Raw genomic sequence first — 10,882 nt, forward strand, 5'->3', positions numbered from 1 at the left:
AAGGCTATGGACACCTTTTGGGCAATTTTTTATCTTTACATTTTACTCATTTTGGGGTAAAAATCTTTTTGGTAACTAGTTTCTATTTATAATTTTCAACAGATTTTGTTTCTACACTTTCATTGTATCTGTAGGCCACTTCTTAATGCTTTACAGTGAATCAGTCAGGGAAGTGCTCTGACAGCTCGATATGTAGCCCTTATCTCTGTACTCTTGACAGCTCATAACTACTCCTTTAGAAGGTTGTCCATGCTTTTTCATATTGATTACCTATCCTCCGGATAGGTCATCAATATCAGGTCGGCGGCGGTCCGACACCTGGCACCCCAGCTGATGAGCTGTATGGGGAGACGGTGCGCACAGTGTTCACGTGCCATCTCCCTTGTCTTTTCCTGTCCACTGCTGCTGTCGCATAGACATACAAATTACAAAACCAAAAAATAAAGTAGATATAGCTGAGTCCCAACAAGCTAAAGAATCTAACTGAGAAAGTAATAGAACCCTTAAAATATATACTTTTATTGGTATACTTAAAACAACCCTTATTTGTCAACCCCAATTTAGAAAAACCATGGGTCTACAGGCAGGTGTAAGTAAGGATAGAAACACGGGAGGAAAGACTCTTTACCTACAATAGTGCTAGATAATCCTCAGCCCGGAGGCCTCCCTTAATGGTGGGGACCCTCCATCCCCGTACCTGCCCTAGATAACCCTGAAGAATGCCCTAAAAGCCAAATAGTACCCTGTTAACCCAACGCGTTTCCACCCAGCATTTGGGTTCATAAGGAGGTACAGAGAAAGGGCTAATCAAAGGCAGTGACTGTCCCACCCCCCACTTCTCCAAACCTTTGGAGGGAGGGAGCAAGTTACGCCTAAAGGTGGGGCTGGTTGATGCCTAGATATCCGATGAAGGGATGTAATCCAGAGTTAATATGATCGGGTTCCTCAATAATGGATCACATGGACATTATTGAGGAACCCAGTCATATTACCTCCTGATGAACCCAAATGCTGGGGGGAAACGCGTCGGGATAACAGGGTAGTATTTGGCTTTTAGGGCATTCTCCATAGTTATCTAGGGAAGGTACAGGGACGGAGGGTCCCCACCATTAGGGGAGGCCTCCGGGCTGAGGATTATCTAGCACCATTGTAGGTAAAGAGTCTTTCCTCCCGTGTTTAAAGCCTCACTTACAACTGCCTCTAGACCCATGGTGTCACGCCCATGGTTATGGTCGTGACTCCTTGGGAGCCGCATGCAGTTGCCCGCGGTCTGGGTGTTGTGTCAACCGTAGCTGGGGGCACTTAGTTGTTTGCCTCAAGGGCGGTTGCCGCGGACAACAGGTATGCGTGCGGTTGCCTCTGGCTTTCTGTGTGTGTTTGTGTGCACTTTCCTTGTTTGGTGTGCACTGTGTCATTTCCCTTCACTGGTGGCTGTCCGTGGCAACCTGTGGTGTTGTACATGTGGTGGCAGTGTCTCGGCCTTCTGGCTGTTCCCTAGGACATGGTTGCCACGCATGTCGTTGCCGGCGGTAACAGCTCCAGTGTGTTTATTGTGTGTGTATTCCCCTTTAAGTGGTTTCACTTCCCTGGTTGGTGTTGGAAGGGTTAATGCCCTTTCCTGTGTGTGTCTGTGTGGGTGTGGCCACTTTGGGCTCTAAAGCCTCTGTGGAGACCTGAAGCTGAGGGGTACTCCAGCCTTGTAGTAAGCTGGAGGCATCCTCCTGGTCTCTAATACCATCTGCCAGTGAGGGCCACCCTTGTGGTCATAAGTTTTTACGTGATGTCATTTTATGTTTATGTGGTGTCTGTTATTATTGCAGCTATGGATCTGGGTTCCTGTGTGTTTGTGTGTGTGCTGTGTCCTTTTGTGTTGGGTGTGGACACTAGCTTGTGTGCACGGGATCCAGTCAGTGTGTCTGTGGCAGGTAGGTGTGGAAGTACTTTTCACCCTCCTGCCATATCCATAGGCTGTTTATGTTTCTGTCCCCTTGCAGCTTGGCCAGTTTAGACTCCTGTTTCTCCGCACCCAGGAGGAACAGGTTGTCTACCCAGCTCCTAGTTCAGGGATCGGCGGAGGGTTAGTAGGGATCCGAGGTTCCTGAGTATGAGCCCTCCTACCATCAAGGTCGGCTCCTACAGTTAGGAGTTAGGATCAGATTAGGGATGCGATAGGAGGTGACCTGCTCCCTAATTCTCTCGTCCTGGTCAAGCAGCTTCCACGTACGATAACATCACACAGATTAGAGTTACCCCCACTCTAATCCGTGATACATGGTTTTTCTAAATTGGGTTTGGCCAATAAGGGTCATTTTAAGTATACCAATAAAAGTATATATTTTAAGGGTTCTATTACTTTCTCAGATCCCATAGACATACAGCAGAGAGCAGGAAGAGAGACTGGAGATTGCAGTGGGTGCCGGGTATCGGACCCTGAGGATAGGTCATCAATCGTAAAAGCCCGGACAACCTCTTTAAGCCACATAATCAGTGTTTAAGAGCTGTCAGGAAAAATAACAGATAAGGGCTACACATCCACCCATCAGAGCAGCTCCCTGATAGATTCAGTATAAAACAGAAAAAAATTGTTTGAAGATACAATGAAAGTGAAGGCTGTAGAAAAATATTGAAAATTTTTAAAAAGCCAATTAAAAATTTAGTTTAGTCAAAAATGAGTAAAGTGCAATGATAAAAAAAAAATAAAAATGCCCCCAAAGGTGTTCATATTATTGTACATTGATGGTCTATTACTGGTATCTGCCATCATCGGACCTCTAATGATCCGTAGACCAACAGTGATTATTACTGTCACTGTACCTTCTGTGACAAAGGTTAGAAAATCAGAGAGACTGACTGCACGTGAGGCTAACTGACAGTCTCTTGATTCTTAGTGTTGTGGTTTGGTAATGACCACACCTCTTGTCAGGTGCAGCCCATGGTAATTACTGCATTCCCTACTTAGTTTGGTCTCACACTTCATACTATGCAGTTAAAATTGTTTTTTGTCTTTGTCCGAGTTCGCCATAAATAACCGTAGGCAGGAGTCCACTGATAAGTCCCTGTTTTTTGGGGCATATGGGTTCCATCCGCAGTTTGGCACATTTTCTAGTACTGAGACTTCTGGTATACCTAACCTGAAGAGGAAAGATTTTCCTCTTCTTTGTCATCTATTTGGCAGAAAATTCTAAATAATCTGAAAAAGATGGGCAAGAAGTATAAACGAATGGCTGACAAGAGACGTATGAGTGGTCCAGACCTGAAAGTGGGTGATTCTGTGTGTCTGTCCACAAGAAACATTAAGTTGAAAGTACTTTCGTGGAAGTTGGGCCCAAGGTTTATTGGTCCATATAAGATCTCTGCCATTATTAATCCGGTAGCCTTTCGTCTTTACCTTCCGCAGGATTCATAATGTTTTCCACAAATCATTACTGAAGAGATATGTCAAACCTGCTGAACCGTCCTCCCTGCCACCCCTCCTGTCATGGTGGAAGGTAATCTTGAATTTCAGATCACCAGGATAGTGGACTCCCTCCAGTATCTCGTTCACTGGAAGGATTACGGTCCAGAGGAGAGAATGTGGGTCCCAGCGGCCGACGTTAATGCCAGTCGCCTTGTGAAAGCCTTTGACAGGCTTTTCCGGATAAGGTCGGTCCTGGGTGTCCGGAGGTCACCCGTAGAATGGGGGTTACTGTCACGGTACCTGTTGTGACAGAGGTTAGAAAATCAAAGAGACTGACTGCACTTGAGGTTAACTGACAGTCTCTTGATTCTCAGTGTTGTGATTTGGTAATGACCACACCTCTTGTCAGGTGCAGCTGTCGGTCATTACTGCATTCCCTATTTAGTTTGGTCTCACACTTCATACCATGTGGTTAAAATGTTCTACTTGGATTTGGAAGAGTTGGTGTGTGAACCTTACCTGTGTTCCTGCTCATCCATTTTCTATTAGATAAGTTGTACTGCTCTTTGTATTTGGTTGTTCCCCTGTGCTTGTTGTTACTAGGCCTCAGGGAGACACAGGTTCGTTCACCTGGGAAGGAGCCAGTAGTCTCATTCCCTGCCACTGCCTAGGGCATTTCATGGCTCCTAGGGTCTAGGTTCTGGTGTATGTATTTTCGCTCCTTCAGGGTCTATACATACTGACAGGAGTCAGGGCCAGGTTTAGGGGCTTCCTAGGAGGTGACCTTTTCCCTCTCCATAGCTTTGAGGCCTAGTTCTGTGTCCCTCCTCTCCCCTGTAATCGTGACAATTATCATGTAATAGTGCCTGGAACTTTAGCTTAGCCCCATGAAATGAATGAGCTGAGTGTCTATGGACATTATGGTATTAAATGGTTGCTTTTTCAAGTACAGCAACCACTTCACAATACATTCATATGTGTGTGGTGTCCGGCGCTTTAGCAGAGCGTATTCACTTGAATGGGCGGAGGTACAGTACCATAGACAGCCAAGTGTGGTTGAATTAAAGGTGTTCTCCAGCCCTAAGTTTAAAACTGTTATATTAATCTACCGTGTTGAGGGTCCAAAAAATGCAAACTCAAACTATAGGACCTTATTACTTAGATTGTATTAATAATGGATACCCAATATGCCTGGAGACGTTTCAGAATATTTGCTCTACAAATGGTAGTCTGTGTACTACCTAATATTTTTAGCCATGCCTAAATGCTCTTTAATGGGTTGGACATTGTTTTGCAGAATAGGAACCTATAAGTGATACTTCTGGTGGTGAGCTAATTTACATATTATCCCAAAGAGCATTGCTTGTAAGACTCCCTCCCTCACAGAGGAACTCCAAGACTGTCTATGGCCAAGTCCACAAACAAACCAAGATTTAAAGGGTTAGTTCCACCATAAGAACTCTTGGGCTAGTGATAGGTTTCCATCTATAACTCCCAACCATCCCAGATCTGGTGGGACAGTCCCGGATTTCAGTGGCTGTCCCACGGTCCCAGACGGGGTGAGGTACGTCCTGCTCTAAGCTGTGAGACAGTTGCTTGGAGTGGTTAAGCAGTGAGCCGTCCACCTTCTGCTTCATCATTCAGCTCAGTTGTCGTTGCTATCTAGCAAGCAGCACAATGCAGTCACCACATTTCACTGGAAACAAATGGGGAGAACATACAAACTCCATGCAGATGTCCTCGGACAGATTTAAATCTAGAACCCCAGCACAGCAAGTAACTAGTGCTAACTACTGCTTATCTGACCCTAATATCTTCAGGTGCTATTGCTGCTCAGTTGATCCCTGGCTGCAGCGGTGACCTGCCTCAGCAAGGTTTTGGATAAGCAGATATCTGAAAGGCATGTCCTATGTGTCAGGACCAGCAATCTGAAATCAGTGGAGACCCAAAAAGCAGCAGAACAGCCATGGCTGGGGAACCTTGAGGCTTTTTTTTCTATTCTGCCTCCTTTATAAAAAATAAAATAAAAAAAATGTAAGTCATTTTTGTGGTCCCTAGCAATGCACAGTCAGACTTTTCAAAGTTTCAAATATAATTATTGTCCCAAAGAAGCCCTCAGAGCTGGTAACGTGATAAGCCTTTCTTGAAAAATTCAACTTTCCCGGATGTCACATCCATCAGGCTACTTTGTATGTGTCCTGTCTGATAAGTGGATGAGAACATTATTTTCAAATACCAGGATAAGAGTTGTGCTGTGGACAGAACAGAAACTCCATTTATTTCATTGGCGCATGCGCAGACCTGCACTTTCACTGCATCTGCGCATGAGCCATAGCAGCGCCATAATGGCAATTGAAAGCTCAGTATTGCTCTATGGATGATGGGTTCGGTGGGGAAGGTGAGCGGTCTGGAAGATGACAATAGCAGATCTCACAGAAGAGAACGGAGAGAGGGAAAACAGGATGAAAAGGTCTTTGGGGAACTCAGGGATGATAGTGCGTTAAGACTTACCAACTTTTATTTGCTGTATATTTCATTTCAGACTGAGCAGCAGCAATTCCTGCAGTGACATTACTGATGCATTTTGGGCTACAACAGTCCTTAGTCATAAAAACTTAACCAATAACTTGAAATATCTAGACTACCAAATATGTGCAGGACCCCAGAGGGCGGACTGGTGGCTATGATGGAGGTAGTAGTATTCACTGTTCATGGTGGAAATCTTCACCCTGGCTCTCCCTGGGCCGTGCACAGTGAATGGAGGGCGCCCCCTTTCTTCCCATGGGGCACTTTCTGACCTTCTGGGGCCCCTGCCTGGTGGTAGTCGGGATGTTCTCGATGGCTGATGTTTGGCAGGGTACAAGGCAGGAGGGTACCTGCCGGCAGATGGATGGTGGAGTCAAAGACCAGGCCCAGTTTAGCAATAACAAAGAAAATTACTTTTACTGTTGATGATGGGTGATGCAGTACAAGCATATATCAGGCACAATTCTGAGGTAATTCACAGAGCCTACTTTTCACAATGGCTGTGTTTGGACAGCGGCAATGATGGTAGTAATAGTCCCTGAGTCTCACTCTAAACACACTTTGCAGTCTTCTCAAATGGACCACAGGTGTACAAAACTCGCACAATTAGTACAGCAGTTCCCCCGGTGGGTGCAGATCTTCAAACAGAAGACCAATCCGTTATATACAGTATCTCACAAAAGTTTGTACACCCCTCACATTTTTGTAAATATTTTATTCTCTCTTTTCATGGGACAACACTGAAGATCTGACACTTTGATACAATGTAATGTAGTCAGTGTGCAGCTTGTATAACAGTGTAAATGGGGTGTGCACTCTAATAATAATAATAACTCAGCACACAGCCATTAATGTCTAAACCTCTGCAACAAAAGTGAGTACACCCCTAAGTGTATTGCACTGGTAAATAAATACCGAGTGCTAGAACTGTATGTATGTTGTGTGCTGTGCGGTGTGTACTGTGCTGCTCAATCTGCAACCATGTTCTTAATTTAGTGCCCATTAGCAAATAGCATAAAGGCCCATGACTGCCAGCAATTATGTATTGTCCCCTTTAAGTAATTTACTAAGTCATGAAAGGGGCTACTTAGGGTAATTGGGCTGAGTTTACAGTTCCCGAACTTGTTGGGGATTGGTTGGGCATGGGGGTATAAAAGTGTGGTTGGAAGGGGGCAGGGCAGTCAACGGGTTTTCAAGCTCCTGCCCTCCCACCCTTTCCTTATTCTTTCTTGTCGTTTGATGAGTGATGCCTTGAACATTACAGCTGGCAGGTTGGTAGCCCTTAAAGGGCCATAGAGAGTATGGTGCTACATGCCAACATGGCGACAGTTAGCATAAGACATTTTTGGATAATTCTCTGTTGTTTTTTACAAATCAGTGTGAAGTTTTTTTAATTAAATAAAGTTGAGACAATGTTTTATACAGTTTTATTTAATAAAGCAGCAACCAATCCACGCATCACCCCCAATGTTTGTGGTAATCATTTTTGGGTCTTAGCTTATTATGCGGGCAGTCTACTCTGTAATGTAAATGTGTTGAGCATATTTTCAGGGCCGTCTTTAATATTGATTGGACCCTGGGCAAAAATATACTTGGGCCCCCTGGATCCCGCCTTCCCACACCTTAGCAGGCAATCACGCCCCCCACCACAACACACACACAAAAAATCCACACATCTGGTAGAGTCCAGTGAATGACTGTAAATACTTCCAGTTCTGAAGACTCCAGCGGCTCAGGATCAGTGCTCTGGGCAGCTGGGCTCAGGCTGGAAGTGGGCACCATTCTGCAGGAAGGAGACCAGGGCTCGGCTCACCCTAGTGTTACAGTGCACCCCAGCACCCCACAGTATGCGGTATAGCACCTTATAGTATAAAGCAACCCACAGTATGCAGTATAGCACTCCATACTATACAGTACCCCACAGTATATAGTAGAGCAGTATAGCAGCCCACAGTGTACAGCACCCCACAGTATAGCACCTCACCGTATACAGCACCCAAAACTATACACAATACAGCCCCCCACACTATACAGTACAGCAGTATAGCACCCCACACTATACAGCACCCACAGTATACAGACCCCCACAGTATACAGTACAGCAGTATAGCACTCAACAATATACAGCCCCCCACACTATACAGGCCCCCCACACTATACAGGCCCCCCCCCACAGTATACAGCCCCCCACACTATACAGGCCCCCCACAATATACAGCCCCCCCCCCACAGTATACAGGCCCCCCACACTATACAGGCCCCCCCACAGTATACAGGCCCCCCACAGTATACAGGCCCCCCTAGTATACAGGCCCCCACACAGTATACAGCCCCCCACACAGTATACAGCCCACCACACAGTATACATCCCCCCCACAGTATACAGGCCCCCACAGTATACAGTCCCACACAGTATACAGGCCCCCCCACAGTATACAGCCCCCCACAGTATACAGGTCCCCATAAAGTACACAGCACCCCACTATACAGTAGTTTACAGTATATTAACATAACAGCCCCTGTCACCTTTTTCTGATGTAACCTTCACACAAAAAAGCTCCACAGTTAGCTTCTGCAACACTCCTGCTAGGACCTGTGATGACCTCATAGACATGTGACCAGTAATATTGCTAGGTTACTGGTCACATGGTGATGATGTCATCTAAGGTCCTAGATCACATTCACAGCTCTAACACAGTACGATGCCTGGACTCAGTGCCGGCAGGCATGGCATGGCAGCACCCCCTGTGTAGCTGACAGCCTGACACCCGGGGCAGTGGCTAGCAGGGCTCAAGAGGCATCTGCCTTGGGCCCCCCAGGAGAAACTGGGGCCGGGGCAACTGCCCCTTTTGCCCCTTGGTAAAGACGGCCCTGCATATTTTAAGGTGATGTGTCTTTAGTGAATAGATAAGTACAGAGCTGCAGTACCAGGCACAGCCATACATATAGGAAAAACGCTGTACATTATAGGGGATAGCTTTATTGATGGCCATGCAGTATGAATGTTTAAAGGGGTTCTCCAGGCAAGAGATATTTGAAGACACATCCTCAGGATAGGCAATCAATATTAGATTGGTGGCGGGTGGCGGACCCCTACAAATCTGATATTGTTGACCTATCACATGATCAATGTCTGTAAGACAGGCAGCCTCTTTAAATCTTCAACCCACTTTAAAGGTGAGTCTTCCTTCCTGTACATCATCTGAAAAAAGTCTTCCTTCCTGTACATCATCTGAAAAAATGTATTGTGAAAGAAACAAAACCAAAACAACTGATAATGTTAAGATCTGCTTTGGGGCCGCATCATCACTTCCATGGTCTTCTTTACGCTGAAGATAGTTCTTAATCACATTGCCTTAATTGTCATTGTCTTACATTTGGAGCCAGATGCTTACCGGATGGTATTGCATGATTGATATGTATCTGCCTGTATTTCTCAGCATTGAGGACACCAATAATCCTGACCAAATCCCCATCTCCATTTTTTGAAGTGCAGCCCCCAAACTTGCAAGGAACCTCCACCAAGCTTCACTGTTGCCTACAGACCCTACCGCTCTCCAGCCCCTTGGCAAACTGCCTTCTGTTACAGCCAAAGATTTACAATTTTGACTCATCGGTGCAGAGCACCTGCCACCATTTTTATGCACCCCAGTTCCTATGTTTTTGTAAATAGTTGAGTTGCTTGGCTTTATTTCCACATCGAAGGTATGACTTTTTTGCTACAGTTCTTCCATGAAGACCACCACTGGCCAGACTTCTGAACAGTGGATGGGTGTACCTAGGTCCCGCTGGTTTCTCTGAATTCTTAGCTTATAGCACTGCTGGACATCTTCTGATTTTGAAGTCAAGTAAGCATGACGTGACTTTCATCCGCTGCACAAAGTTTTCAGGGCAAACCACTGCATCTACGGTCTTCAACATTGCCCATTTCTTTATGCTTCTTCAAAATAGCTTGAACAGCACACTTTGAATGTCCAGTCTGCTTTGAAATCTGCCTGGGAAAGACCTTGCTGATGCAGTATAACTACTTTTTATCTTGTTGCTGTGCTCAGTCTTTCCATGGTGTATGACCAGTGACAGAAACTGGCTTCCACGACCTCACCTTTGTAGCACAGTTTGGCTGGTATAGGTTGAGGAACCCCCTTAATGACAGGGACACCACCGTACTGAGGACCACCATATCCTCTCACACTAAGAAGCGGAGAAGCATCTATTCCTCTGCAGCATGGCGATCCAGCACCACGGATGCCTGCCCCTAGACTTTGACCTCTATCAATATTGTGTTAGTCTAGTATTTTATATAACCGCATAACCGCAGTGTATACTTACCTGTTACCTGTGGTCATAGCCCGGTTCTTTGCTTTTTTGTCTCTACATGTTCCAAATCCCCCTGAGGAGTCGACACGACAGAAACGTGCCACGTCGGGAGGCTTGTAGCCACTACAGTATCTATTTTTGTTTTGTTTTGTATTATAGGGTTCAGGTCCGAACTAGGGACAGGCATCCGGACGGGGTCGCCCTTCTTAGGGCGAGTGCTCTGTATAGACAGGTAGCATGAAAATAGGCCCCTACTCCTACCAAGAATATAGGGTGTTATAGGGCACAGTATTGATAATTTCATGACTACATCTCCTGTCTACACTCCCTTCCATCAGGCCTGGTCCCTTGCTGCGCTGATCCTAGTTACCTGGTGGGTAAGGTAAGACTGCTTGCGTCCACAGTGGCGCAGCAGTAACATTTATCCTTGTTCAACCAGAAGTGGGGTACCTACCATTGAACCTCAATACATTGTCGTTTGTGTGTGTTAGCTGGGTAACACTTTAGCGCACTTACAGGTGCATTAGTGTAAACGAGTACCTTTTCTTTTTTGCCAGCAGTGGGGTCGACACCATAGAACCCCTTGATTACATGTTTTGTTTTGTGATACATCCTTAGGTGTATATTTTAATGCATATTGTA

This window comes from Bufo gargarizans, chromosome 1 (genome assembly GCF_014858855.1).
Source record: "Bufo gargarizans isolate SCDJY-AF-19 chromosome 1, ASM1485885v1, whole genome shotgun sequence".
Lineage (NCBI taxonomy): Eukaryota > Metazoa > Chordata > Amphibia > Anura > Bufonidae > Bufo > Bufo gargarizans.